The sequence below is a fragment of the Bombus pyrosoma genome, linkage group LG15 (assembly GCF_014825855.1).
Source record: "Bombus pyrosoma isolate SC7728 linkage group LG15, ASM1482585v1, whole genome shotgun sequence".
NCBI classification, from domain to species: Eukaryota; Metazoa; Arthropoda; class Insecta; order Hymenoptera; family Apidae; genus Bombus; species Bombus pyrosoma.
The window spans coordinates 6,374,877-6,392,621 of record NC_057784.1 but is presented as its reverse complement, the minus strand read 5'-3'; the positions used below and the strand labels follow the sequence as shown (position 1 = coordinate 6,392,621).

The 17,745-nt window shown below is 35.3% G+C and overlaps 1 protein-coding gene across 1 annotated transcript in view; it reads right to left on the bottom strand.

Moving 5' to 3' along the window:
* Positions 1-15,330, bottom strand: part of LOC122575859 (poly(rC)-binding protein 3) — a 188,371-nt gene extending 173,041 nt beyond the window's left edge. The window contains exon 1 of the mRNA XM_043745341.1: positions 15,173-15,330. The gene's annotated coding sequence lies outside the window, so the exon portion shown is untranslated. The remainder of the gene's footprint in view (positions 1-15,172) is intronic.
* Between the last annotated feature and the right edge of the window lie 2,415 nt (positions 15,331-17,745).

Genomic DNA, 17,745 nt, shown 5'->3' with positions numbered 1-17,745 from the left:
GTATTCCTTTCATTTGGATTTGACAATTTTGCGAAATTCGACACCATGCTTGCGTATATATAGTTCACAAACCGATCGACGATTTATTTAATCGTAGTTTTACAAAATATTATACATTTCCATCGTTTACACGCGACGTGCTGCAAGTATTTCGCACTGAAAGGATCACACAAGTTGAAGTATTTATAACATCACGATGCACTGTATTCCTCGATTATTAATAGCTCAAAATAATCCTCTTATTGCCTGACTAGATTCTTCGTTTGACAATCGTTCAATTAAGAGACCATTTACTCGTAAACTGCAAAGAATCGACAATTAGGATTGCCTACGGTACTTTGAAAGTCTGGAAACTAAACAATATCGCAGTACATCTATGAAACGCTTCTATATCGATAATTTAATCCTTAGACTATTCTGGATACCTGTATCTCAGCCAAATCCGCCAAACAGATATTCCAAATCAAATTATAAATTGCTTTTGTTAAATATCGCAAGTTTAAATTGCGTCTTCTAAATTCAATTATATTGAAATCGTCAAACGATATTATTGTTAGCTTAATAACGAAAAGTGGCGTGGCAAAGTGGCGTAATATCGAAAACTGTGTCACCTTAATAAATATCGATTTTCCAACGTACGTTGAATAATTTTGTAAAATTAGTCGGAAAAGGGGGAGGGGGTAGAATTGGGCTCCGGTTACACGATCACCGTCACATCAACGCCATAATAAATTGTCGAAAATGATGGTCGGCTTTATTGGATCAGCGGTGCCTGCACTCTGACAGATAACAACCAGCTGTATGCAGTGCCTATGTATGCAGCTATATAGCCGTGTTAATTGTTCATTAATATGGCGATACGCACGACTGAATGTTTATTATCAGGATGACCGAGTACACGGAGTATATGTTCGCAACGTTTGTATAAAATATGATACATCCTGCTACCATCTTCCTTACGCTTTGCTTTCCTTTCGATCAATTTATTTAACCCGGTCGTTGCTGCTGTTCCCATCGTTTCCGATCCAATTGTGTTCTAGCATTACATCGCAATTAGGTTACAAACATTAACTTTATTTATTATGTTAATTTATTAAATTATATAATATGTACATATTACACTTTTTCCTGACATTAACAAAGATGTCAAAGTTAGAAGAAATTGTTATGATTTCTCGTTTTCATGAAAAACATCTTTCTAAATGTCTGTAAAATTGCAGACTCTTTTCGTTTATTAAGATGCAAATAAAACTGAAATCGTTACGATATACGGGACTTTCTCGTTTAAACGATATGTCAAGTATCTTCTTATGGAAACATTGAAAATTCTTTTTGTCTGTCAAGATGAGAATAAAATTGAAAGGTAAAAATATAAAAAACGAGTGGCAGCAGCGTTAATATCACCAGATCAGACTTTCACACGTTTATGGGGAATTTAAAGATGCAAAAACACATAGAATGTATACAATGTGCAAGAGTATGTGAAATATTCCAAGTGAAGTATTACTCGTTGTAGTATCTGGTAGGTGAAACATATCGTGGGCAGAACAATTCTGTATGTACAAGTATTGTGTAATATCTAGGTCATATGTGACGTTGTAACAAGATAAAACGTTTTAAATTATATAATTGTTCAATGATAACGCTTGCATAAATTAGTAATTAATAAAGAGATTACACCGATGACACTGTGTAATGAACTTGCATAGCATTTATTGTTCGCATCGCGCTTATTTGACCAATTCCAGGTGATATAATCGCACGTAACCATTGATATTTATCGCAGCAAACGATATTAAACGAGAATCAAGAGTATACGGTAAATTTTGGAAAAAACATCAAATTATCTTCAAGATCGACATTAAATGATACGCCGTTGTGTAACGTTTAATCGTATTGTAAATTTAACTAAATCATAAAATTTCTGAGTGGTAAAAATCGCTAACATGGTAGGAAATTTATACTAAAAAAATCCATTACCGACTGCCATTGGAGGTAAAGATAAAAATTTCAAGGAAAAATATGAGAAACGATAACGCCGTAAAATATTATTCGGAGATGTGCAAAAGACTTTAAAGTATGACGTGAATATGACTATCTGGATCGATCAGGCAAATGAAAATCCCCGAATAAATGGTATTACGAGGATGCAACGTTTGGGGGAGCAATTTGAAAAATGAAAGTCGGCCGTGTGCTACGGTTGCGATGTTTCTTTGCATTTAGTTAATGGAAACCATTCGCGCGTGAAAAACTTTGATCATAAAATTGGATTTAAAAAGTCGCGCTGCACGCAAAATTAATTGTAGAAACGCCACGTTCCACGTTTAAACTCGCTATGCTGTATTTAATGAGTCGAAATTGAATGTGTAGTTCGCTCGTCTACCATTGTGTATCTGTTACGAATGTATGCGTCTGTGAAATACGATTTGAACTGATTAATTAATCAATTAATTCTTGTTACGAGCTCCGGTTTGCTTTCGAGTCGAACGCGTTATCCTTGCTTCAAAAAGTTTCCAAATTACAGCGGCAAACTTATGAAAGGTATTCGTGAATTGAGAGTTCAGAATCTGAATCTGCACTGTAAAATCATTTAAAATATCCTAACGAATACCGACATTGATGAAATTAAAAATTATTTCGGGTAATAGATATATGTTGAAAAAAAATTAATTTTATATATCATACCAAATTATTTAAATTATTCTTATTTTTATATATCAGTTCTCATAATTTAAAGTTTAAAATGAGACAATAACTTAAACGTTTTGATAATTTCTTAATAATCTTTCGGATAAACTTAACCAGGTCATATGTAATTATACATGTATTTTTTGAAGAAATCCTTCAAACCGGAAACACCACGAAACAACGTTAAAAGCAGGAAAAAGAAAAGGAGCAATTATTCGGCAAAAAGCAAGGTGAAAGGGACGTTGGTTAAAAAAAGAAGACACCAATGATTGATCGATACCAACAGCATTAGAAGTTACTGAATCTCGACATTCCAAAAGAACAGCGGGAGGTGTTGCGGCCAGAAACAATCATGTCGGAACAACATCATGAAAAAAGAAAGTGAAATAAAAAAGACAGAAAGAGGAAAGAAAGCAGTGGCTAGCGGCGCTGAGAAACACGTGATTTACGTTTACTTGAACCCGCTCAATTTCCCGGAGGAAATAAGTTTAGTTGGCGAGGCTGGAAACGGCTAAAATATATACGGATTGCTTTATGGCTGCCTTTGAAATCGACCCATAAATCCGCTGTGAATCACCGGTACTCGACAGGATCGAGGCACACGAATGTGCACGGATTAATCGTCGATTTCCAAGCAAAAACGTAAGAAATATAAGTAACGTTCGCGATTGACGATGATTTTGTCGATAACAGAGACTTGGACGAAATGTTGACTTTCTGTAACGCAAAGATCATCGATAAAACCGCCTGTGTAATTGTTAATTACGTCTTTCTTCATTAATTTCTTGAGTTCTTTTTCATATAGGTTTTAAACATCAACAACTGCATGTACGTGATCGTTCCGTTCGAACGTACACTGCGGACGTTTATGTTTGTTCGTATTTTTATCGACATTATGAGCACCTAAATAGTCGAAGGAATGAAACCTAAACAGCATCTTAAACATTACAGAACCTTTGAACGCGATATCGAGTGTTATTTTATTTTTGATAAGTATTTGAGTATACTTTATTTTTGATAATTCCAATATTTTTATACTATATGCACTGTGTACATTTTTGTATCTCTAAGTTCCCTACAAATGGAGCCAGGTAAGTTTGACAGTGGGTGCAAAAATCTATATCTAATTGCCCCCTTTGAATTACAATTTTGCGCTTCTAAATTTCCTACAAACAGAATCTAATTGATCTAGTAATCGATATAAAAATATCTTTATCTAATTGCTCCTATGAATTACAATTTTGCACTTCTACATTTCCTACAAACAGAATCTAATTGATCTAGTAATCGATATAAAAATATCTGTACTTAATTGCTCCTTTGAATTACATTTTTGCATTTCTAAATTTCCTGCAAAGAGAGTCTAACAGGTCTAGAAATCAATATAAAGATATCTGTATCTAATTGCTCCTTTGAATTACATTTTTGCACTTTTAAATTTCCTACAAACAGAATCTAATTGATCTAGTAATCGATATAAAGATATCTGTATCTAATTGCTCCTTTGAATTACAATTTTGCACTTCTACCTTTCCTGCAAAGAGAGTCTAACAGGTCTAGAAATCAATATAAAGATATCTGTATCTAATTGCTCCTTTGAATTACATTTTTGCACTTTTAAATTTCCTACAAACAGAATCTAATTGATCTAGTAATCGATATAAAAATATCTGTACTTAATTGCTCCTTTGAATTACATTTTTGCATTTCTAAATTTCTTGCAAACAGAGTCCAACAGGTCCAGAAATCGATATAAAGATATCTGTATCTAATTGCTCCTTTGAATTACATCTTTGCACTTCTACATTTCCTACAAACAGAATCTAATTGATCTAGTAATTGATATGAAAATATCTGTACCTAATTGCTCCTTTGAATTACAGTTTTGTACTTCTACATTTCCTGCAAACAGAGTCTAACAAGTCCAGAAATCGATATAAAGATATCTGTATCTAATTGCTCCTCTGAATTACATTTTTGCGCTTCTAAATTTGTTCTAAGCAGAGTCTAACTAGTCTAATAATCGATACAAATGTGTATAGTTACTCCTTTGAATTACAAGCTCCTGAGATTCAATTGGAGCTTTATTAAACAGAAAGGAGGAAGAAGAAGGAGACGAAGCAAGGAAGAGAAGGGTTCCTAAGGAAAATAAATTCATCCTGAACGGCATACGTCGATCATCATACCTAAGCACGGAGCCGATCCTGCCCAATCCGATTACTGACCACAAGTGGATCCTGAGTAAGCTATTATGTCACCCTGCCACCCCTATCGACCTCTTAGCAAAGCCATCCTCCGTCTTTGACTGCGATCTAACCGCTGGAATCTGCCCGTTTACGAGCTGTCCTCTCAATGAGATTCGAGAGCACCGGTAATTTCATGCCTTTTAGCTACTACTCCGGGGATGGGACTTCCTTCTCCTTTCTCCTTCTACTACGGTGAATAAATTTCTACGATTTCTCAAGCGGATTTTCATATACTACTTCTTAAAGTGTAACTTATTTTTCCTTCGATTTTTCTATTTTTCTTTTGATTTTTTAATCTAATAATATAGATCCTTGAGACAGAACCTTAGTTATCTGAATTAATCAGAACGTACACAGAATTTTGTAGACAACCAAACAATTCGGCTTTTATGCGAGAGAAGTATTATTTATCTATTCGTTTAGAAATCGGTATCGCGCGTAATCACGCGAAATTTGGAAAATCGATCGACAACAATGCTTGGCAGCCGAACAAATTGTCAACAATATTATTCATTGATGGGTCGATTAGAAGCTCTAATTGCACGCCAACTAGCGCCGGCTAAATTGTTTTCGCTCTCGCGCTCACGCGGCCGCTTTCGTCGAAACTAACGAGAATCTAAATCGATTTACGAGCTTGCAAATGAGTTCGGCCCTGGTGTGTTTCCGATATAAGGGAAGGGCCGACGGTTCCGCCGGCTGAAAGAGTAACTTCCAGACCCGTTTCCATCCACACTTTGACAGCCCTGCGATGTCGTCAAGTCCGGTTAATTTTCTATCGACGAATCGCGTCATTTCGTACGACTCCAACATCGCAGACGATATTACGATCGTTAATTTTAAAGAAGTCGCGTGCTCTGACGATACGAAGAGAATCGCTGTGGTTTGCAAAGATTATTCGTTGCAATTGGTTTTAATTTTCTAGTCAATCTTTTCACAGCGAATGAAACTGAGAAATGGAACTTATGATCAATTTGCAATATTCCAATGGATATTTGGATCGAAGTAATTAAGAGAGAAATGGAACTTGCAGAAAGATTCATTTCGTTCACTAAATGTTCACCTTTGACATTTTCTTATATTCTTACGTGTTATGTGTATTTTGAAATATTTCGAAAATGCATTTCATAATTTGTTCAATTAGATAAGCAATCGTGATCTCGGATGTGAGAGTGGCGTAGATGTCGAAAGTGGATTGTAAAAGTGTAAAGAAAATGTAAAGAAAGAGAAACGCTTGCAAAAATGAAATTAATGTAATGTTCTTTATTTACAATATGCAATGCAACTTCCGTGAAATCGTCTGTGATATTTAAGAATATAATATCTGTTCTTCGTAGTTTCATTCTCAGAATTGTCAGATTAGGAAAATTAATTTCAATCACAACATTCTTACGTTCTTCCTGAATGAAACAGAGGAATATGGAAGTTACAGTAAACGATACTGCATACTAACATACTTTTCTACTATTTGAAACAATTTCCAGATGACATACCACAAAAATAAGAGCACGACGCTTTATCTTTACTAATGTATTACGTACATTACACGATACTAAACACGATGGAGCGTAAAAATAAGATTGCAGCAAAATAAAACTCTTTCGCTGTTTCGCTTCGTTTAAACCTCAAATTCCAGAAAACATGAACAACTCACCGATCCAAAAAGTATAGCAATTTCCACTTTTGCAATGTCCCAGAAAACATATCACAGAATGCCCAAACCGCCATCCCTGCTAATTCCACGCAATTCCTCTCCAAATTACAATCAACCCTCTGACGACTCCAACCAACCGTCTTCCATTAAAAGAATCTCACTCATCAAACCAAGAGGGAAAAAATTGCGGAAAAATGTGCAGACGTTTCCGAATCTACCAGAATTCCACGTAAAAACCCTGCTTAACGTATCACCCAGCATTTTTGCACCTATCGTCGTCCCAGAGGACATCGTATCAGAAATGCTGAGGAAAACAAAATGAGTGAGTGAGTGAGTGAGTGAGTGAGAGAGAGAGAGAGAGAGAGAAAGAATGGAGAATTTCTTGCTATTCTCCGAAATGAGAGTTTCGGGTATTCAAAAGCCGATTATCCGTCGAAGTAGCGATCAACGTGATCTCTGGAACGAGACAGTGATACAGATAGGGAAAGAGAAGCGGCGGCAGTGTCTACGTAAACTAAGAGGGCGGTTAGCGACGGGATTTACGCGCCTGCATTAATATGCAGCGTTGAGAATTTCAATGGCGAGGTTCTCTGAACCGTAGCGGGAGAAAGGAGCGAGCAGAGAGAATGGATATAGGATAAAGAGAAGGAACAGGAACGAGGAAAGACGTTTAGGAGGGAAGGAGATGCAGTGAGATTCAGTTGAAAGCCAAACTCATAGATGATCAATACTTTCGACTGTACAGACGTGGTTGGGTAATAGGATAACGTTGAGAGCCGTACGCGAGTCGAAGATGTACAGGGTGTTTAAGGGAATTAGGGAAATCCGTGAAGCGTGCAAGTGTATTTTATTTCAGATTAATCGGTTCGGGTCAATGGCCTCGTATATTGTTCAGATTTTTACAAGTGTCCGTTGTATTTAATGTAAAGATGATTGAAGGCGCTAGGCGCTAGACTATCTTTTTTGTATTGTTTATATTGTTTATATTGTTGGATTAATTATGTCTCTAGAAGCTGTATCAATCGTATCTGCCAACATGCTAATTCATTCATCCATCTACTCGACTTCTTCTGCTTAAACGCTGCTCGTGTTTTAAGAAACGTGTCACTACTCTCGCACTATACGTGATTTGTTATTAATTGTTAATTATTCGTTCATTACGAAAGAGTATTATCAATACAATAAATATAAATAAATTATATATCGTTACAACGTTATTATATTATTTGGTTTACTTGATTGATTTTGACAAAGTCAGAGGAAATAATAATAATGATAACGAATTCAATATTCTAATAGTTTTCAGTTTAATTCAATTTATGTGTAATTAGTTTAACATATTTTTAATTGTATTTGAGGATTATAAATTTTCTCGATCGTTGTTTGCGCTCCGTTAAACAATCCATGTTACTAGCTTCGACATACACTATCAGCCATAAGTGTTGGGACGTCTAGGTAATAGTGTCCTGTAGGTAATATTTCTTGGAAAATTATAATAAATTACATATTTGCGATATTCGTTTATTTTGTACTTTACATTATGAGAAGAACGTATGATGCGAATAAAATAAGAGCAAGATTAATTAACTATCAGAGGAGTCGCTGGCAAGAGATTAGGACACACATGAACAGCCATAACTAATGTAAAAGCACTTATTAGTTATATTTATTGGAAAACTCGAAGAAATTATATTTTGTTTAGTATTATTACAAGACATGTTCGATGCGAATGAAATAAGAGCAAAGCTCAGAGAAGCAATGGAAGGAGAGAGAGTCGTATATGGTCAGCCACAAGTAGTATAAGAACATCTAATCTTTATAATTCTTTTATAAAGCTCAGACCAATTCTACTTTGTGCAGTATCCTACACGTTTATCTATAAAACACGTGTACTGCTAATGAAATAACATATTCATAATAAAATAAGATGAAATAAAAGCAATGAGAAATATTCAATTAGGTGTCTTAATACTTTATTGTCAGTAACATAATTACTGTACCTATGAATTGTTATTTCTTCCAAAACTAAGCAACGATACAATACATTCAATATTCGAAGATGCCAGAAAAATGTCATTATGTCTTGTTATAAAAAATATTATAAAACGTTCAAGCGTGGTTGAGTTAATTAGAACATCCAGCATGGATTTATTAGAATCGATAAAAATGAAATCCAAGCAGGCAGAGTAAACAGAGATTCCTGTTCTTCTCTGGCCTTCCTTTTTTCAGTGAAAATCATCGTTGCAGCTTCTCGATTTCGAAAAATAGTGAACCGAATCTCGTGAAAATGGCGAGTTACGTTAACTAAAAGTCTTTTTCCACGTCGATTACAGGATATTCGAGCGTCCAATGGAAGAAACATTTTGTCCGTCGAAATGGATCGAATGAATCGCTCGACTCGTTTTTATATATGGATAATTGACAATTATAAATCGATGAACGTGCCGGTACACGGCTTTTGTAACGACGACTCAATAACTGGCTTATGGCTAAATCCGAGCAAAGCCAGGACCAGGCAAAAAATTCAATTACGATCACTCTGCGCGAGCCAGATAGCCCGGGTTATCTAGTTGGCCTCATCCACAAAAAGCAATGCCTTCGATTCGATACTCACACTGTGCGTCGCCGATCCAAGAATCGACCGTGAAAAAGCTGAAAATTTTTTAGGCGACCGTACGTGTCCCCTAATTTTTCGATATTGTACGAGATGGAAAACGTAGTTTTGTTTGAAAAAATTCTAGCTCGACGTTCTATGTTCATTTTCACGTGGATTCATCAGGAAAAATGACCGTATGGAATGTTAAAATAAGAAAAGAAAGAAAAAGGGAAGAAGATCGAAAGTAGCAGAAAGAGAACAATGGAATCTGTCCAAGAGAATTGTTTGCATAAACCCAAGTGCTGATTCGATTCTTTTTGGCATTAAAAAAATGTCGTTTTCTTAGAATATAGTGGAAACTTAGTTGGTAGTCAATTTGTGATAATGCAATTAAAATTGCACCTTATATTTGACTCAAACTGTGGCTTACAAGTAAATGGATACCTTCGTCGATTTTTAATGATAATAATACAAGAATGTCATTAAAATATATGAAACAATGTGCCATGTTGTAATACTTTAGTTTATACATTTGTATGTACACACATAGACACATAATATTAATCAGTATGTACAAAGATTGCCCTAACTTATGTGATTTTATCGTAGACGCAAATGAGTATCAGTCGACAACAAACGAATAAATAAATATTACTAACAATGACTTAATGGCAAATTAAAGATCAGAAGCATTTCTACTATTTTCTTCTGCGATCGTCTGCATTATATGAAATAAAAATTATGTGAAATCTTATCGATGGTATTTCAACACGAGATAACAATACGTCCAAGCTCTAACTTTAAATGTTATTGATAGAAAATACGACGATCTCTTCATTAATCTGAAAGATTAATCCTCTCCATGGTATCTACATATAGTTTGACACTCAAACGAGCTGACGAACGATCTCCATAAATAATAAAACTATATTGACTCTTAAAGGTAAGCTTTATCCTGTCGCAAGTACGCAAAATCCCGAGAATTTCCATGGATAACGTCGAAACAACGATGTTTCTCCAAAAATTAAGCAAGTGTCCACGCACTTTCGAGCGATCACACACACCATCACTGCTATTTATTAACCGATAATCGGAGAGAAAGGAAGAGAGAATATTTTAGTCATGGAATCAATCCAGGCGAAAGGAAAATTCAGATAATTCAATCCTCGAACGTCCCTCTGTTCAAACCTTACGAAAATTGAGTTCTATCCTCTGTGTCTAGTCGAAACATTGAACATTTACAAAGCAAACGACAGTGTGCCGAGCGATCTTTCGAAAGTCTTAAGAGAGAATGATCGGAATCGTAGCCTGGACAACGTTTGAACAGAACATTTCGAAGCGAAGGGAACGCAAATAAGCCTGTGATTCTTGAAACGGTCGGTTCTTTGAACGACAGGAATCTTTGGTGGTGGTAATCCGGTGCCTGGTGGAAATTCAGCGGCACTGGGAAACGCCGAATCCGCTGAGATCTGTTTGTACACGTTACACAGCAACGATTGACCGTGGGTAATTGGTATTTCGTTCGCAGATATTCCGTTTTCCAGATTATTATAGCCGATAGGTACGTCGAAACGATCGTCTGTATCTGTTACTGAGTCATCACATAGGAGAAGAACCGATCGAAGATCAAATAACTGCGTTTCTCCTGTAATTTCAAGGTAAATTAAATCGGATGGAGATGTGTTTGATGGGGAATAATGTCTCCCGGTGTTTGGTCGCTGTCTGTGTGAACCAGTTCGTGCCAGGTTACACGAGGTTGTTCCTTAAGTTACGGAAATTTAATTTAATCAAATATCGTACCAAAAGAAGTGAATCGCGTTTCTAGCGTACATGATGTTTGGATTACGTAGTAATCGTATGGAGAAAGTACGAGGATTGGGTTTTTGTCGAGTGAAGCGTAGTGAGAATATTTGGTTGGCTAAATTTACAATTCATCCCTCTCGTAAGGTACTGTGCTGAGGCAGTGGATCTCTATCTTATTTGAAAATTTGTTATCTGAAAAATAGAACCATGTTATATCGTGGTTGAAAACCGTTGATTATTATTTATACGTATAGAGTGGCGAACTTGTATAAATAGATAAAAATGCTACTGATAATTTAGCTGCAACTATTTGTCGTTTATTTATTCTACATATACTTTGAATAATCGAACGTCATGTATTTTCTTAGTATAACATCGTATTCCACAGTATAATGACATCAATTTAGAGAAAAGCGGTACATATTTTACGCGAGTTGTAAAAACAATCTGTTACTCAGTGCATATGTATATTCACTAGCAGTGAAACATTTGGAATCATAAAATATTGCACACAAAATTCAAGAATTTGAAACAAAGTCCAACTAGAATTCTTCCATCCGAATGCAGTACTATTTAGTAAAAAGTTCGTACGAAATAGAGAAAACTAACATCGATATGTCTGAAACTAATTTCGAACTACCAACAAAGTTAGCAGAAAATTCAATACAAGACGATAGAGGCAGAGTATTACCATCTGAAATTACATCGGTCGACGGAGTTTTCAATGAAACGATTCTATCGTAATAATTCGACGACATTTTACATTCTCTTTCTGTTCGGGCACAACAGTTTTAAGTACTTCGCAAACGTTATCGCGTTGTCAGCGATTCAAAGTTACAGGGATTCTACTCGAGCATAGAGCGTAGAATACACTACGTCAACGATGGAACACGTAACATTTGCAAAGCACTTGGACATCTGGATTTGTTGGAGAGTACTATAACTGTAGAAGTGTTCGAGTAGCAAGTGATATAGCCGCTCTTGACGCTTTACGCTTTACGAGGATTTACTTTTACTACCACAAAAAGCTAACCCAGATGATCATCCAATTAAATTTAATTGCAGAAACACGCAACTATTACTTGCACAGGTAAAATTCGCCCGCCCTCCCTCCTTTCCCAAGATGCAGTTAAACGCGGGACATTTTCACGACTAATTCGAGGAATTCTTTGCGTCGCGAACGAGGTTGCTTTAAATAAAACACAGATTACAGCGATGCCGAATAATTTGATGTTCGAATAATTTTCTCAGCGAAATTTATTTCATATTTAATCACGTGGACAGTTCGAACGTGGCTTCATAAATATATTAAAAAGTTGATTATTTTTTCAGTCGTATTTGATTTTGATTAAAGATTTTAATTTGATTTCTAGGTCGAGTGAAATTTTAATAAAGAAGGTCTGTATGTACGTGCATCGAACATTTACTCTACGTTAGTACGTGTTACTTATAAAAGCTTGGATATATTCATACCGAGGCATTTGAAAATTCCATTGAAAGTGACGTAAGTGACAGAATTTTTCATTTAATCCCTGGATAAAGTTACAATTTAACAGAAAAATCTGTATGCTTCTAAATGTACGAAGGCTACAGGCGAGGAACACGAGAACGTTACACGACAGCAGTTTTTTAAATTCAGTACGATGCCGATCAATTTCCTGTTCTCAAAATTTTCCTCTCGTTTAGTTTTCACATTTCCTCTATCATCTCGTTGTATGTCAAGATACTGCTTCCTAATAATTCTCTTTACAAAACGTCATCAATCATCTACTTTTGGAAAGCATCGTTTTCATCTTAACAGATTCCTTTCGTTTTTAACGATATTCATTTCGCCACGGCCATAAATTAAAATATATCTTAGTCGTAAACATCCGACAAAAATATACTCATCATATTTAGTTTTTCTCCGGTGATCTTCATACGTGTACAAAAGCTTGGAAATTCATCGAGAAAATTGTTTGCCCATAAATAAACGAATAAAGAAAAAAAAAAACGAGCAAACAAATTCCGTCATATTTCATACAACGACAAAACAATCAGATCGGATAATTCAATATCTACTAAAAACAGAGACAATGGCTGATAAATAAAATTCTCGTTGCATATGTGACCTTTAACCTCGTTTATTTAGTTTGGCAATTAATCTCACGAACGTTGTCGATTTTCTAAGTAATGAAAAGCCGCGTTTACAGGATTTCAAGCGTCCTGGAATAAAATAATTCAGCGTACCGAAGGTAACACGGTTCAAATCGCGACTTCTCAACCGTTCGATAATCGATCGCTCTTAATCGTCGCTGGAAATCCGTACGTCGCGCGGCGATATCAACGTCGCTTTCAGTTCCGCTTCCGATATCGACTTTCGCCGTGTAGTTACGGCTTCTAAACTTCGCGAATTCGCCCGATCGACTATTCTGCCGCATTCAGATTGACCCTATAAACCGTTCGACCGGAAGAATACGTTTCACCAGACGAATTTGCATCGGCGGCCAATTAGATCGATCATTCTTCAACGTGTTTCACTCCTCAGCAAGCAATTTTTCGTTCTAACGTCTTTCAACTGGCGCGCGTAACTTGCGACGTACAGTAACAAAGGGATTTTCTTTGACGAAAATTTCCTGCAATTCTGTGCGAAACGTACGACTTTTCATACGATATCATTTTCTTTTTCTTTTTTCTTTTGGATGATGTATGTTTTAACCCTTAGAGTGCTGAATAGTCGGGGCCTATGCGGTCCATATGGACGGCGCGCGGCCAGCGCTGACGATCGCTGCTGTCTGAATACTTTTTCGCTATACTGAACTCTGTTGATTGACTATTCAAAGCGCAAATCGTAATAAGTTATAGTAATTCTTTTGCACGAGATTAAATGATTCAAGAGCGTTATTTTTTAGTATTAATTATTTATTATAAACATTGAAATTTACAATAAAATAGAATTTGGGTAGTAAGCTAGAAAACAATAAACTAGAAAACTAAATTTAGTAAATATAACACAAGTTAATAATTCAGTTGTGCGTGAAAAATATCGAAACAATCATCGATACATAATCCGACATCGCATTTTCTGTCGTTCCTTCTCTTATCTTTCACACAAACAACACATTTTCTTCTTGATAATCGTGTTGTACCGGCACGATTATTTTACCAAATGTCCAAATTGGACAAATTGTGAATGCAAAGTATTAAATAAAAAAGAAAAGAAAAGACAGTTTCTTCGAACGCGGCATTAACATTGAAAGGCATTTATATTTATCTCACACAAACGTAATAGTATTACTTTTGCGTAGGTGCTCGGAAAAATTGACAAACGCATATATGCGTCTTTAGTCCACACCGATGATTTTTGCCAGACGCATAATATGCATCCATAGCACTCTAAGGGTTAATTCTAAAGGTTAAATCAGATGAGGATACGAAACGGTTAACTATTCTAAATAAAACTTGTTTACCGAGCTTTTGATCTTTCAATGATCTTACTTTCTGTTTCAAGTCAACTTCATTAACGTTAACACTTCAATGCTGCTGTAAAAGTTCCCTGATAACAGCTACTTTGAGTTACATGGACAAAAGTTAATTTTTATTGAAAAGCTCACCATAATTTACCAAATGTATCAATTTGGTAAATTACGTGCAACTTTGAGAAAACTGTGCCGCTACTAAGTTCAACAATTTCGATAATTTAGGGAAAATCGTGTCACCGCGATGTGGGAATATTGATTAATCGAACTCTGTGTTGTCTAAGGATGTGAAGTTGCGAAACTCAAGTGGTAATTAGGTGAATGATTTTGAAAATAAAATCACATTTAACCTGTCCACGAAGAAAATTCAAATTAACTGAAACGATTTGACAGAAATTCTAATCTTCTAATTATCTAAAAGTTTAGTGGAAATTTACTGACAAGTTAATAAATTCTGAACAATAGTTCTTTATATTTTGTGAAATATTTTATGTGTATTTTATGTAAAGTACAATATCGTAACGAGTATGTAATAATTAAAATAAATGACCACCATTTACATCATATCACGTAATAATAAAGGAACGTTCTCTGAAGAGTAGCAATTTAATATATTTGACGTGAAAACAGGTAATAATATGCAACATAAATTAGGATATACAGCGTCTATCGTGCTAACGGAATGCAGATCATTAATATTGTTAATGTTGAAAACAGCATTTGTACTCACGTAGAAACCTTAAACGTCGCGAATTAATGCACCTGGTCCACAATGTATACACAAGAACAAATAGATCGTCCTCAGCTAAGCTTCAGAACATGGAAGCTTCTTCGAACGATGAGCATGGAAGTGGTCTTGCAAGTCGTAAGCACGCGCAACGCACAAACCTGCAATTAAACGTGCAAATTAGAAAATCTACTTCAAATATCGACAATTGTATTAAAAAAGTTATCCCACAATCGTAATAAAAACTTTCTTATTTTTTATAAAATACCGTATAGATATAGTTGCATATGTATGTTTTCCGACAATAGTGTTTTATATCGATTGACACACTTTCGATTCAAAGAGATACAAAATTTGTATTTACTCGAAATATATTGATTTTAATACTTAAAAGCTGTTACCGCGGCTATTTATTTATACATTTATGGAAAATTTGTAAAAGTTGCAACCGAATAGACATACGAGATATTGGAAATAATATTTAGCGGATGAAGCGAACTTTAATTTCATTTTTATATTTCCTGTTGACTTCGTGAAAATATGAATCTGCATAAAAATCCGCAGTATAGAAAACATGTTAACGAAAATGGAATTTGAAGAGTGCCAATTCCTATTATCATTATATTCGATATTAAACGAATAGTAAAAAAGTTATTGTTTGCAGCAGTTATAAGTAACATTGTATGCATTATTTAGAAGAGAATATTTTTAAAAATAATATTTTAAAATAATATTTGTAAAAATTCGCATAGGGTGAAATTTCACCCCTTTAACGGTCTTAAGGTTTAAGTTTCTAAAAGCCTCGGAGGCGTAAAGTTCGCGGCGATTAAGAATTTAAAACTATTAGTAGACTGGTTCTTATAACTCATCGTTGCAGGTAAATATGTATTTGATATTCATGTGGCAGATGATTAATTTAAGAACGATAACATTCGAGATATCTGAATTTCGAAGGTTGTATTATTACAGGATTTAGAGTGCTTGCTGCCTTCGGATGTAATCCACGTCCTTTTGAACTGAATTTCAACGTTTCCCTGGCATTACACCCAGCTTCGCTAGGGATCTAATGACACGTCGTTAGACTTGCCAGAACGACATGGTTTAAATCCACCAGCTTTGAATGTACTCAACTACAACTGTATTCAATCAAACGAAACCCAAACGAAGATAAATGTACTAATTTCATTAAAATGTCTATCAATATTTATACGTAATTTACAATTCATAAGAAAAAATTTCTCAAATTAACTGATCTAATTTATAATCAATTAAGTGGCCAATTGGTCGCTGATACGTATTAGTCGTGTGAATATTCAAAACTTAATAATATTAAATTTAGTTTACATGATATTAAGTCATCAAAACTCCGACGAATTTTGTCTACGAGAAAACTGATAGTCGATAAAAATTTTAATGCGATTAATTTCCTCGTTAACGGATATAATTCAATCATGAATAAGTACGAAATATTCAATACATTTTAACAATAATTCACAGTTAATAAATGCAACAAGTATGACATTCAATGAATTCTACATAAGATAAGTGACGATTAATCTAACCAATTAATTTCTTCGTTCCTTATCAACAAAAAAAAAAAAAAAAAGAAGAAGAAAAGAGCAAAAATTTACATTTTAATAAACCTACACACCTATACTATACCTACTTAATATTTAATAAATGTGCAACATTTGATAAATTGTAAATATTGTAAGTAACAAGCAGCCTAACGAATTAATTGCTTTCCTCATTACTTCCCAAAATGAAGCAAAGAAAAAGCTGCCTCCTTCTCGTTTATTCGCGATCCTCACCACCTGATTCTAGTCAGACCATGTTCCCTTATCGATTGGCCGCTAATTATGAATTTTTCCGGATTTTCTCGCGGAAACCGATCCTCCCAGTCTCGGATGAAGCTAACGGGACCGGTGACACGGTACGACGCAAACGGTGTTAATTAAAACGGCTTAGTAAACCTCGTTATCGAACGAGTCGTTAGCAACTTTGCTGGCTGTCGACAGTCTCGCTCGCCGCCGCGTCGATCTAGTCTTATTTCCTTACGATATCATAAGCTGATCTCGTGAGCTACGAGTCGGCTGTGCGTATTTGGTATTAATTATTCCCGGAATCACGATTACTCGGCTCGTCGAGTTTGCTCGTTCAATTACGCAGGTGATCGAGAGGATTTTCATTGTGTGGATAATTAAGTTTCATGATCTCCATTGAAATTTTAAACGGCTATATCTGCACACCGATTTAACGCCCGGAACACGTGCACGAAATGATTCGCCAAAGTATTCGAGCATTTATCAGAGGCAACTTTCGTGATACAATTGCACGTGTTAGATAAAACATTTCGTAATTTCATTAGCACTGTAACGAGACACGATTATCGTGATCACATCGGTGAAGTTTGAAAATGTATATAAAAGTCTACATACATGTAGTAAAAAGTTAATATATAGCATCTTAAACACATGGTATGCATTAAAAAATGGCACCATTGAATATCCAGGCTTATTGATAATGATCTACTCAACGCTACTCGATGAATTTTTTTCGTGATCTCATGCGCATAC